This window comes from Bos javanicus, chromosome 19 (assembly GCF_032452875.1).
Source record: "Bos javanicus breed banteng chromosome 19, ARS-OSU_banteng_1.0, whole genome shotgun sequence".
In the NCBI taxonomy this organism is placed as follows: Eukaryota; Metazoa; Chordata; class Mammalia; order Artiodactyla; family Bovidae; genus Bos; species Bos javanicus.
This window is the reverse complement of record NC_083886.1, coordinates 60,617,387-60,631,253: the sequence shown is the minus strand read 5'-3', so window position 1 is coordinate 60,631,253 and position 13,867 is coordinate 60,617,387. Positions and strand designations below refer to the sequence as shown.

The 13,867-nt window shown below is 44.1% G+C and overlaps 1 long non-coding RNA gene across 11 annotated transcripts in view; it reads right to left on the bottom strand.

Annotated features, from left to right (window-relative positions):
- Positions 1-13,447, bottom strand: part of LOC133232955 (uncharacterized) — a 450,067-nt gene extending 436,620 nt beyond the window's left edge. For 5 of the 11 annotated variants that reach the window (XR_009731534.1, XR_009731533.1, XR_009731527.1 and 2 more), the window contains exons 1-2: positions 10,745-13,440; positions 15-94 (exon numbers count right to left, since the gene is read on the bottom strand). This is a non-coding gene — a long non-coding RNA (uncharacterized LOC133232955). Of the gene's footprint in view, positions 1-14; positions 95-10,744 lie in introns of all 11 variants that reach the window. The other 6 variants (XR_009731526.1, XR_009731528.1, XR_009731536.1 and 3 more) reach the window with 6 other exon arrangements.
- Positions 13,448-13,867: the final 420 nt, after the last annotated feature.

Sequence of the window (13,867 nt, the reverse complement as noted above, 5' to 3'; positions counted from 1 at the left end):
CATGTATCTGTTACCTTGATAGTGGTGAATGTCCAAACACTTCTTACTGTACACAGGCAGACCTTGAAGACACTGCAAGTTTGGCTCCAGGACACTGTAGTAAGGAAAATTCCAAAATAATGAGTCATAGGCATTTTTTTTGTTTTTCCCAATGGATATAAAAAAGATTTTAACACTACATATTTTGCTGTTTTATTGTTGTTTAGTGGCTAAGTTGTGTCCGACTCCTTTGCAATGCCATGAACTGTAGCCCACCAGGCTCCTCTGTCCATGGGATTCTCCTGGCAAGAATACTGGAGTGGGGTGCATTCCCTTCTCCAGGGGATCTTCCCAACTGAGGGATCGAACCTGCATTTCCTGCACTGGCAGGTGGATTCTTTACCATATACTTGTAGCCTTATATTAAGTGTACAATCACACTATATTTATAAAAACAATACATATGCCTTCCTTAAAAGATACTTTATTGTTAAAACATGCTAACCATTATCTGAGCCTTCAAGGGAGTTGTCTTTGCTGGTGGTGTGTGTGCAACATCATAAGAATTAACAAAACGGGATACCCAGAGACACGAAGGAAGCAAACGCTGTTGGAAAAAAATGGCACCAATAGACTTGCTTCACTTGGGGGAGCTACAGATATTCTGTGTGTGTGTGTGTGTGTGTAATAAAGTTTTATTGAAGTATAAAGGAGATAGAGAAAGCTTCTGACATAGGCATCCGAAGGGGGCAGAAAGAGTACCCGCTTGCTAGTGTTAACAATGAAGGTATATACTCTCCAGTGAATCCAAAGAATGTCTGGAGGTTGTAAAGACCTCATGCCTGAGGACAGTGTTATCTTAAAATGTAAATTATGGGAGTAGGTCAGATATTCTTTTTTAAAAAATATATAAGGCCTAATTTTTACAAGGTGGCTTTATTTTTTTCTGGCCACACCATGAGGCATGCAAGGTCTTAGTCTGCAGACCAGGGACTGAACCTTCACCCTCTGCACAGGAAGTACGGACTCTTAACCACTAGACCATCAGGGAAGTCTGCTGTAGTTCTACAATTCATAAAAAAACGAAATATCAGTGAAGAAGTATAAAGCAAAGCTCAGGAAAATGAGCTGAAAAACGTGCTATTTTTTTCATATATCAGTTATAAGTGGAAGTCGCCCAGTCACGTCCAACTTTTTGCAACCCCATAGACTACAGCCTGCCAGGTTCCTCTGTCCATGGAAGTTTCCAGGCAAGAACACTGGAGCAGATACATGTTCCCTTCTCCAGGGCATCTTACCAACAAAGGGATCGAACCCAAGTCTCCTGCATTGCAGGTGGATTCTTTACTGTCTGAGCCACCAGGGAAGCCCAAGAATACTGAAGTGGGTAGCCTAGCCCTTTTCCAGGGGATCTTTCCCACCCAGGAATTGAACCAGGGTCTCGTGCATTGCAGGCGGATTCTTTACCCGCTGAGCTACCAGGGAAGCCCATATCAGTTATAGCCCTGCACTATGGCCATTAAAAGAAACAAAGACAGTGGGCCCAGTTTGGCCCACAGACTTTACTGTGCTGGCCACTGGTTTAGAACCTAACTCCTGTTCCATGGAGCAGCCTGCAAAGAAACAATCACACAGTGGAATCTGGCATCTGAGAGAGGCTGACCCCCAACGGTGCACAGGGTGTGCGCACTTAAGGATGCACCTGCCATTCAGAAGGAAAACCTTTCCATCTTTAAAGGTTTTTCCTGATACAAAGAACATCTGATTTTCAGAGTGATGTAAATCCAGCTCTGCCTGCCAGTAAATTCATGTACATCATGTTAACAGCAGGTCTGTATTAAGTATCTCATTAAAGATTGGATTGAAAGATGAAATCGTTTACATACGTTGCAGCCAAGGGTGCTGCGGCGGACAGAGAGCCTCCCGAAGGTGGGGAGACACTGAGGCGCGGCCCTGGGGAGTCCCGCAGACCCTCTCCACTCGGCCTGTGTCCTTAACAACCGCCAGGCAAGCTGTGAGCAATGCTGCCAGACTTCACCAGCAGAGGCTTCATTTCTGACAATGAAGATAATGACTTGCTCTAACTCGAAGACGCAGAACGGGTATCTTTTTCCCAGTACTGGAATGTTCCTACCCACAAAATCACTCACATTTTTGTTGTTTCAATTCAAGTCAGTTAAACAACAATGCTGGATGTTGTAGGGTTAAGATGAACACTGGATTGTGTAGCTTATATTTTTTGCAAGAGATTTCGAACTGGGGAGACACTAACACTGGTTCTGAGTCTGGTTCCTAAGGAACACTGTTGTCCTTTTGCTCTGAAATTCAGATCGAGAGAGACTGGACGCAGGAGGAACTGGGCTCGGCAACCTCCCCCAGGCCAGTTCTCCTTGCCACGAACTAAGAGCTGCCCAGCAGACTCCGACAAGCAAACGGTCTGCAGAACAAATGTTTCGGTGGGGGGTGGGGGGAACCACCACCACGGACGCCAAGTGAAGTGGCTGCAGAGGATGCTGTTAAAGTGCACGATTCATTAAGTCTTGTCTGAGTGTCAGATGCTCAGCATTCGATGCTATTGCCTCCAATTTAAATCATTTTTAAAGAAGTGCTGGAAAAGGTGCTGAAAGGCACCTCACTCTGTTCCCGCACTTGAAAAACACGGTCTGCTTGTGCACTGTGGTAACACTTTGCATTTTGGCTAGACACCCTGTGTGGAGCCGTGCTGGAGCTTGAGTTTTTTGGGTGGTTTTTTTTTTTTTTTTTACAAGTTTGTACAGTTAACTGAAGGCAGGAAGAGAACATAGTATTTCCACCAGCCAGAGTCCCTCCTGATGCCGTCTGTGAAATTAAAAGAAAGCGCGAAAATGGAACTCCCCCTCTGCAAGGAGAAACCCCAGCACATCCAGCCTTCCAGTCCAGGTGAAGGGGCTGCCTCCTTCACTTCCAGTTCGAGGAGGGCATGTGCTTCTCTGCCCGCTGTCCTTCTCTCCTAGAATTCTCTTCAGAAGCCCCGAAAGTCTGCAGCTGCTGATCGTGGTTTATCATCACCAGTTAGGACGGAGGCTAACGTTGCTATCATGCCCTGTCAGTGCCCAGTGACATCATAGAGATTCCAAACAGGGGGATCTTGGTACCTGCCCCCAAATACCTCTGCGGGTCATCACTACCACTCGAGCCTCACGCAAAAAGGGGTGGGGGGGGGGCACATGCCGCACGGATGAGCCTTGAGGATGTGCTTGTTGTCGTTCTTTAGTCACTAAGTCATGTCTGACTCATTGAGACCCCATGGACTGTAGCCCACCAGGTTCCTCTGTCCATGGAATTTCCCAGGCAAGGATACTGGAGTGGGTTGCCATTTCCTTCTCCAGGGGGAATTCCTGACCCAGGGATGGAACCTGTGTCTCTTAAGTCTCCAGCACTGGCAGGCAGGTTCTTTACCACTGAGCCACTGGGAAGCCATGATGTTATGTGCAATACACCAGTCACCAAAGGATGAACATGTACGATTCCACTCACAGGATGTCCCTCACTATGGTCAAATTCAGAGAGAAGGGTGGTAGAATGGTGTTGCCAGGGGCTTGGGGTGGAGGGGGATGAATAGTTATTACTGTTCATTGGGGAAAAGGCTGCAGTTTTGCAAGATGAAAAGAGTTCTGGAGTTGGATGGGGGTGATGGCTGCACATTTAAAAACCACACATTTTAAAATGGCTAAGATGGTAAATTAAAAACAAATACTTACGTATTTGCTGCAGCAGGTCCTAGTTGCAGCACGCGGGATCTTCAATCTTCACTGTAGGATTCAGGACCTTTCTTTATTCAGTTGCAACACTCAGGATCTTTAGTTGGGGCATGAAAACTTTAACTTGTGGCATGTGGGATCTAGTTCTCACCCAGGGATTGAACCCACCCTCACTGCACTGGGAGCTTGAAGTCTTAGCCACTGGACTACCAGGGAAGTCCCAAGATGATAAATTTTATGTCAAGTGTATGCACTTAACCACAATTTACAAGAAACCATACAGGTCAGAAAGTGGTTAGAAAAGTCCCAGTGAAGATTTCCAGTTCTTCCTCAGATGAGCCTGAGCTAGCATCCATGAATGAAATGTAGTTTTCAGGGATATTCATCTGAGATCTAGGCCTTTGTATCCTCAAGTGTCTTGACAGGCAAGTTGAAACTTTTGTTAGAAATGTGGTTCTTGCTGATAGAAACTCCTCCAGCTTCTCAGAATATTGCCGACACAGGCCTTCAGCAGCAAGCTAGAAAATGTGCACAACTTTGCTGAAAAGTTCAGACAACACAGCTGGTAGCTGACTGGAGCTCGAGTCTTGCAGATAAGTAGACACAGGCAAAGAAAAACATCCAGACCATGTAAAATACAACTGCACCAAGAAATAATAATGATGCGTAATATTTTCACATTTTCACAAACAGAAATCACATAGTCGTCACAACAAACCCCTGACCAATTGCCACCATGAAGGCCTGTAAGGTACTAACTGTCATCTTCGCCTATTCCATTATTTCATCTTCAGCCAAAATGAAGAGACACCAAGACCATGAAGCCTAGTAAGAGGAAGAGACGCGACTCTAAGACAGGGTTGTTTATTTGTTCGTGGTTGTCCTTGTTTAGTCGTTAACTTGTGTCCGACTCTTCTGCGACCCCACAGATCGTAGCCTGCCAGGCTCCTCCGTCCATGTGATTCCCCAGCCAAGAATACTGGAGTGGGTTGCCATTCCCTTTTCCAGGGTATCTTCCTGCCGCAGGGATCCAACACAAGTCTCCTACATTGGCAGGTGGATTCTTTACTGCTGAACTACCAGGGAAGCCCTTTCCTTGTGGGAGCAGTTGTTTTTTAGCCCCAAATTCTGTACTTAGCTTTTTCCCCTAATGTAAGTGTCAAAGAGGAAAGGAAAGAAAGATAAATTCATAGATCTTTCTGGGTGACAGATGGATTCTAGGTCTTCAAATAAGCTGAAATGTCATCTCACTGACTCCTATCTCTTCAAGGCTCTGGTCAATATCCTTTTGGTAAAAAAAGAAAATAAAAATCACAACCAAAATCGAGGCTCCCAAATAAGTACTTATGGTATTGAAAGTTCTTCTTACTCCCAATGTATCAACTTTCAGCAGCATAACTGTTATGTCATACTGAGCAGAAATAAACAGAAGTAAAAAAACTTGAGCCTCTGTTATGCCCACCATCAGATGGCCAATCCCCATGATGCTTAATTCTTCAGTTCCAACACTGCGTGCCATCATCTGGAAAATGCAATTGCGATGTCCTTCCCCTCTCCTCCTTCCTGTCCAGAATGCAGATGTCCACATAAACTTATCTCTCCTACAGAGTGACCACAGATGGATCTCCCCACGTCACAGACTCACTAAAGCTGCAAGGAGCCTAAAACAGACCCCTGCAGGACCGTCCTTAATCATTTCCAGACAAACGAGATACAATTTCAAAAGATCTTCAGGAAATGCAAATCCCCTCCCTCTCTGGTGACCTGTTTCGAAGCTCTACTCCCATGATCAGAAAAATCTTTATGATCACTACCCTCAAGTTCATCCTGCTACAGTTTCACCTTCTTAAACACATGGTGTCAACTTCATGACAACCTCTCAAACATAAATGCCAATCAGTAAAAAAAGGAGACCGAGATACGGCAGACAATGCCCAAATAACACCACATTCCACAAAAGAACACAGTACAGGGATTTTTAAATGATGATGCATTCTAGTATCTCTAAAAATGATTCCATATAGAAATACTTGTAATATAGAGGACTTCAGGTTAAAGACCTCTGCACATGTGAATATATTTAGATGACGCTTTCTTGGTGTCAGTTTCTTCTATGCCTATCACACGCTTGTGTAAGCAAATAAAACTTTCTAAGTACGTCCACAGTGACTGGACTTTGCTGGTATATGTGCATTTGCCTCTGTCCATGAATGAGTCCATTTCAAGCACATGTATGTGTCTGTGCATGGGTAGAAAGATAAGCTTAGCAATTGTGTGATTTGTTTCTGCTTAGGCAGTAAGTTACTAATCTCCTGATTGGAACCAGATTTGTATGAATTAGGAGTTGAAATTGGAACAGTCACTGCTGTGTGCAGGATGTAAAGTGAATAAAATGAATGGGGTATTAACCTTCAACCACTGAATATTAATCAGCTTTTCATAAGAAAGAAAACACGGAGCTTGCCACACTAAATATTTGCAGCGCTTATTGACAGGATGTGATTTCTTTTCTTCCTTAGTCCTGTTACTTCCAGTCAAGGACTGAACACCGGACAATAGTCAAGTTGACCTGGACTAACGTATGATTTGAAAACCCCAGGTACTGTGGGTAGGCCAGGCTCTGTGAACATGTGGGACCTGATGAAATGATATGCCTTTCATCAAAAGCAAGACTGTCTTCCAGTCACTCCTGCAAACCCAGGCCAAAAGTAGCCCAAAGGGAATTCAAAGAAAGACAGTGGACAGGAAACCTTGATGACCACAAAAATGAACATGTGAAAGGAGTACATTTCCCACTGCCCTGAAAAGGATGTGCAACTGGGGAATAATTTGGTCTGAATATTTGAATGAAATCTACATCAACACCAAGAAGGATTATAAAAAGAAAGAGTCGTGTAATAATGGAATCTGGGTGAATACAACCCTATGACAGTCCTTTTCTCTTATGCAATTTGCATTTGCTTTTGTTTGAGGATGCAAAGTCTTGGGTTTATGGCTTGTTAACGATAACATAGCATATTTCTATCAATTTCTACATTTAATCTTATCTGTATCTGTATATATATTTTTATATCTCCATATAAAAACAGATACGTATGTAGAATGTGTTATGTCACCAAAGAAGGCAATGAATTCTTATCTTTTGAAGATATTTTGAAACATTATATTTAAACATTACATGCCTATAAAACTATGTTGTTGTTTATTCACTAAATCTTATGTGACTCTGCTACCCCATGGACTGTGGCCCACTAGGCTCCTCTGTCCATGGGATTTTTCCAGGTAAGAATACTGGAATGGGTTGTCATTTCCTTTTCCAGGAGATCTTTCCAACTCAGGGATTGAACCCGTGTCTCCTGCATTGGCAGTGGTATTTTTTACCACTGAGCTACCAGGGAAGCTTATAAAACTATACATAGTGCTATAAAGAATGTATTTTACGTGCTAGACTTAAGCAGTAATTGGACTCAATTTAAAGATCTAGGGAAAATAAAAAGGAGAAGAATTTCTCCCATACTTGGCTCATGCAAATCTGCAAAATTTTAATATTCAAATTTTTTGAATATATAAATAAATACATTTATTTTCAAAGCAATGCTTCAATGGAAGGCAGTGTATATTTTTATGACACTGTATTTATAAGTCAGTAGATACCTCTCAACCTCAAACATATCAGAACAGCATTAAGTAAATTATTTTCCCCCTAGGTGATCTCTCTCATTTAATGTATTTTTCCAACAGGTGACTCTTTGTCTACACCACTGAGCTGAGATTTCTGCTGCCCTCATATGCTTTCTGCCAAAAAATTCTAATCCTTGATCTCAAATGCAGACGTAATCTGCATAATGTCCATTTAGCATTAAAAAGCATTCGACTCCCTTTCAGCTGGTACTGACACTAGAAATCCACCCTTTTGACTAATTCCATAAAGCTGTTGTTGACTGATAATAGCTTTGTATCATCCTATAGGACAGTTTTTTCAGACATGTCTGTCTCTTTGCGACCCTATGGAGTGTAGCCCACCAGGCTCCTCTGTCCACTGGATTTTCCAGACAAGAATACTGGAGTGGGTGCTATGACTGATAATAGCTCTATGTCATCCTATGGGACAGTTTCTTGGGTTCCCAAGTGGTGCTTGTGGTGAAGAATCCACCTGCCAATGCAGGAGATATGAGAGACTCAGGTTCAATCCCTGGGTCGGGAAGATCCCCTGGAGAAGGGTCCTGCAACCCACTCTAGTATTCTTGCCTGGAGAATCCCATGGACAGAGGAACTGGCAAGCTACAGTCCATGGGGTCGCAAAGAGTTAGACATGACTAAAGTGACTTAACACACACGACAGTTTCTTAGGCAGAAATTCTAAAGCAGCTTTCTTCCCACCCACATGATCTCTATACCTTAGTTATTCAGTCAAACCCTACTTTAGGTACTACCATGAAATGTCTTTGAAGAGAAAAGTAAGGCTGCTATCAGCTGAACTTAATATAGGGAAAAGAGGCTGGATTATCCCGAAGTGCTGTGTACTCAGTAGCTCAGTCCTGTACAACTCTTTGTGACCCCGTAGACTAGCCTGCCAGGCTCTTCTGTCCATGGAATTTCCCAGGCAAGAATACTGGAGTGGGTTGCCATTTCCTTTTCCAGGGATCTTCCCCACCTGGGGATTGAACCCTCGTCCTTGCACCTGCTCTGTTGGCAGGTAGGTACCACTGGTACCACCTGCTGCTGCTGCTGAGTCGCTTCAGTCGTGTCCGACTCTGTGCGACCCCAGAGACGGCAGCCCACCAGGCTCCCCCGTCCCTGGGATTCTCCAGGCAAGAACACTGGAGTGGGTGGCCATTGCCTTCTCCAGTACCACCTGAGAAGCCCATTATTTAGATGGGCCGAATGTAATCACATGAGCCCTGAAAAATGAGGTAGACCAGTCAAACAGAAAGGATGAAGTGGAAGAAGTAAGCCCCACAAAGGAGACCAAAGGAGAGGTCAGAACTTGAAATCTGACCTGTCTCACTGTTGCTGGCTTGGAGGAAGGAGGACGGGAGCCATGAACCAAGGAATACCAATGGCCCTGTGCTGACCACCAGTGAGGAGACAGGGGTCTCTGTCCCGCAACTCCAAGGAGCTGAAGTAGACTGGCCGCTTGAACCTGAAAGGGCTTCTTCCCCACAGCCTCAGGGAAGGAACGCAGCCCTGCCCACATCTTGGATTTAGCCTGGTGAGACTCGTGTTGAATTTTAACCTATAGGAACTATGAGATAAGAAATCTGTGTTGCCTTAAACCACTAAATTTATAGTCATTTTTTATGGCAGAAAGTATGTTGAAAGTATTAATCACTCAGTTGTACCCATCTCTTTGCAATTCAATGGACTACAGCCTGCCAGGCTCCTCTGTCCACGGAATTCTTCAACCAAGAGTACTGAAGGGGGTTGCCATGCCCTTCCCCAGGGGATCTTCTAGACCCAGAGATGGAACCCGGGTTTCCCACATCACAGGCGGATTCTTTACCGTCTGATCCACCAGGCAAGCCCGTTTTGGCAGAATTAGGAAACTAATTCTGGTAACTGCCAAAGATTCTTGAGAAAAAATTTTATTAATCCGAATGAAGAAGTCTCAAGTGAGCTCCAGGAAAGCCTGAGAAGGGACTGAGTGTTGGAGGAGAAAAGTATAACTCTAGGTAGTGTTGCAGCAGGAAATGGCAACCCACTCAGGTATTCTTACCTGGGAAATCCCATGGACAGAGGAGCCTGGCGGGCTACAGTCCACGGGGCCGCGAGAGTCAGACACGACTGAGCAACTCAACAACAGCAAACACCAGGAAGGGTACCCCTAAATCCCATCTCTGACTTTACATGTTTTTTCAAATTGCTTTTAAGTAACTCTACTGACCCTGGTGGGCTGTTGTCTATGGGGTCGCACAGTCGGACACGACTGAAGTGACTTAGCAACTCTACTGAAGCTAACACGGTACTGGAAACTAACTATACTTCGATTTAAAAAAAAAAGAAACTATTGCTTCTCACCTCAATATCCTGGCTCGAGTATGGTTAACTCTTCTGTAATGTCAAAAAGAGAAGCAAGCAAGCGTGACATGGAGGCAACAGAAATCGGTGGTGCCCCCCTCATTGGTGTTTCTATTTTGCCACAGAACCTTAGGCCATTTCTAACTGAAGATCTCTGATGCTCAGAGAAGTTCAATAGCTTTACAGTAAGTCCCCTACAAACGCACTTTCAAAGACGCCAACGTGCGTCTGCACGTCCAGCTGCGTGAGTTGGTCCCACGTCTCGTGTGCGTCGCCACGTGCGTACATCCTCTGCGAGTGCCTGTGCTTGTGTGTACTTCACCGTACGGTATCATACAGAGCACAGAGGGGCTCAGTTTATCTTTATTTCAAGCCCAGGGTGTCTGGAAGCAAGTGGGTAGACAGTATTGAATCCATCCGGGAACCGGAACCTGTGCCACCAACGCAACGCCACACGGTGCGCGCGTGACATCACACCTTGCCCTCCGACTCCTGTTGCTGACGATCCTTCAGCTCTACCATCTCCCAGCTTCCCTTCCTCCTCCCCTTTCTGGCTGTTCACTTGATGCCAGCCCTGGCATATGCCAGCTGTTCTACTGTACTATAAGACTGAAAACGTTTACCTTCTGTGTTTGATTTTTAATATATATTATTTGTGTGAAAAGTATTATAAACCTATTATAGTACAGTCCTATGTAGCCAATTGTGTTAGTTGGGTACCTAGGCCAACTGTGTTGGACTTTTGAACAAACTGGACTCACAAATATGCTCTCAGAATGGAACTCAATTGTATGTAGGGGGTTTCCTGTCCTAAGATCATACAGCTGATAGGAAAGTTGAGTTCAAGGTTTCTAATGTCTTATCCTAAGTTTCCTGTATCCTTTCCCTGCTTCCCTACTTTATTATGAAAACTGGCTAAAATTTAAAAGGAACACATTTACTATTAATAGACCACGAGAAAGTATGTTGTGTTCCTACATGTAAAGAGAATTAATATAGGCATTTACCTGGATCATTTGCAGTTCAAGTAACATCATCAAAATACAGTTCTGCTCATCTGATTCATGGACAACTGAAACCAAAAAAAAAATTAACCAAAGGTATCCAGATACTTGGGAAGAGGAGGATTTGGTTTAGATAACCTACATCGATGCTTCGATGATTCTCTATTGCACTTTTCCCAAGATCTCGTGGCCACTTTCTCAACACTGAATAGCCCTGGCACTAACAAGCCTGAGTTTGCCTTTAGCAGATAATATCGACTTGTTATCCTCCAAGGCCAATTGAAAAGCCCTAGGAAGAAAACGGAATGACTCAGCATGCACGCTGAGAGTGAAATCTGGAGACTCAGGATGCAAAGGCCCAGGAGTTTGAAAAGAGCGTTATTTGGAGGTTGGCCCTCACCCCTCCCCACCCATCTGAATGCCATTGGCATTGCCAGTATCCTCACTTTGGCCTACCAGATTTCTCCCTTTCTGTCATTTCTAGACCAACAGCCAAACACCTCAAACCCCAGAATCCTGAGGCAAATAACTCCTGCAGTCTGCTGGGTTTCAGAACTCAGCCACAGACCCATCCCTTTTCCAAGTCACCTCATCAAAACTTCCAGAGCTGGAGGGAGATTCGGAGACTCGGGTGGTTTCAGCTGGAGCTGCTTATGAACCTCCCGGCTAAAAGCAATCAAGCGCATGGAGGGAACCCTAAAAAGAGGTGGGCGTAAAGGTTTATGCAACGTCTTGGCTGAGACTGTAAAGTGGAATGCCCCTCCCTACACTTTTTGGAATGAGATCCCTAAAGAAGCAAAATGATCTGGAAAACATCCTTCAAATAAAATGGATGTGAAACGTCCAACTTGAGCATTTCTGTAAATAATGAAGCTTTAGCTTAAGAACTGAATCTCAGTCTATGAGAGCCTTAAATCTCTAGCTGAGCTTAAGACAAATTCTTAAACTGATGAAGGAAAAAAGTACATAGCCTCGTTGGAGATTTTTATAGGGAAGAAAAAGAAGAGTCTTGGATAAAGAGGAGTAGATTCAGATACATCTCCAACTTCCCCCTACACTGTCGTTTTGAAACATCATCCACTCTGTTGATTAGGAAGAGCTGCTGGCAGTCCAGCAGAAGACTCTGTGCTTCTAATGCAGGGGGCATGGGTTCGATTCCTGGCCGGGGAACTAAAACCCCATACTCCAAGTAACAAAAACAAGACAAAAACAAAAGCTCTATGCCCGCAGTGATAGTTACATAATTCTGTAAACACACCCCAAATCACTGAATTGTACACGTAAAGCAAGTGTATTGTGTGGTTATCACAATTATAACTGATTAAAAAAAAGAAAGACAGAAAGAACGAGCTGCTAATGGAGGGAGAGGAGCAGGAAAAAAAAAAAAGATGTCTTAATATTTATTTTTGTCCAGAGCAGGTAATGGCAGCCCACTCCAGTATCCTTACCTGGGCACAGGAGCCTGGCAGGCTATAGTCCGTGGGTTCACAAAAGAGTTGGACATGACTTAGCGGCCAAACAACAACAAAAGAACAAAAAAAGGAGTGTCAACATCGCTGTTATAGGCACTGGGAAACAAGAAAAGTGCCTGTGACTCACAGCATTGTGTGTGGCTCTTGCGAAGCTAGTCAACAAGAGGAAGTCACCCAAGGCTATGGGGATGGCACCATTTATTACCCTCTCGTCCGCTCTGTGTTCTGATCTGATCTTCTCTGGAAAGCAAGAGTAAGAGCAAACCCTAAGCAACGACACTGGCAGGCTGAGACCTCCAGCCCCATTCCCCGTCACCCGCCAGCCAGCGATCAGTGCCGGTGCATTACCACCATCTTCCTGTGTCAAAGACTTGACACGACTGGAAACACAAAGCATAGCCTCTTGGACCCTGAACGACTTTTTTCCAAGTCACTTTAGGAGTAACATTTTCCAGTGGCTCCACAAGAGTTCAGAAACCTGCCAGTTTTGAGATGCATATTTACTCAAACTGGGAGTCTTCCTCCAAGTCCAGAAAGGTTATCTAGTGTGTGTGCTCTGTCCTTGGGAGCACAGGGGCTTAGCACAGGGGAGGGGGAGGTGAAGGTCAGGACGCCTCTCCAACTGCCACACACAATCCCATCCCAGAGGAGAGACCCAGGATGATTAAAATACTGTTTTTGCAGCTGTCACACAAATGCTCTTTAAAATTCCTCTTCTGTATCCTAGGACTTAATGCAAATTGTCCACAGAACAGGAGGGTCAAAATGATAATTTAGATGCAATTAGCCAGATGTGTTGGAATGACATTTCTCCCACCCACTCCCCTAAAATTATCTGAATAATTTACACGTACATAATCACCTTACTCCAGTGGGAAAGGCGTGTACCCTTGTTTATTTCCCCTAAATACCTAAACTTTCTAACAGTGTTACACCCAGAGAGTGTCAAGTCTGGAGAAGTATATAAGATAACTTTGTGAGGCCAAGCTGTCTCTCTCTTAAATGTAGACAGAATTAATTTGTTTCCATTAACTCATTATCAAGTTACTTGACTTTGATTCCCAGCACAAACGTATTAAAAAAGAAAAAAAAAAAGAGGAGAGGGGAGGGTAGTGGTGGTAGATTTTCAGGAAATAGCAAGTCCTTTTTTCTACTGAGATAGAAATCATTTGGCAAGCCAGGGTGAAATACCTCTAGTTCCCAACAGAAAGAGGGAGAAAAAAAATTTTTTTTTGAAGATGCTAATGAACCACAAAAGAAAAAGAAGGAAGTGTTTTTTTTTTTTTTTTAAATGAGATCTTACTTTTGAAAGCAGCTCAGTTTGCAACCAATTTTTGAAGAAATGTCAAAGTTACTCCTTTGGGACCTGTGTATCAGAACTAAACCAGGCGTTCGGATGACTGCAATAAAGACGTGAGCAATTCAGGTGACTTTAATTAAACAGCCAGCATCATCAGAACTGACCTTTCAGACACAGCCTTTCATCTCCAAATAGGATGAAGCTGCTAAGAGCCAGTGACGTGGAGCAAAGGGACAGAGGGGCCTTAGGTGCCGGGAGCCAGACTGCACTTTGGGATGACTGCTCTGGGTGGACTTCCGGGGGTGTGGGGGCTGCTCCTCGGGAAGGCAATTTGCTTTTAAATTTATTTATATG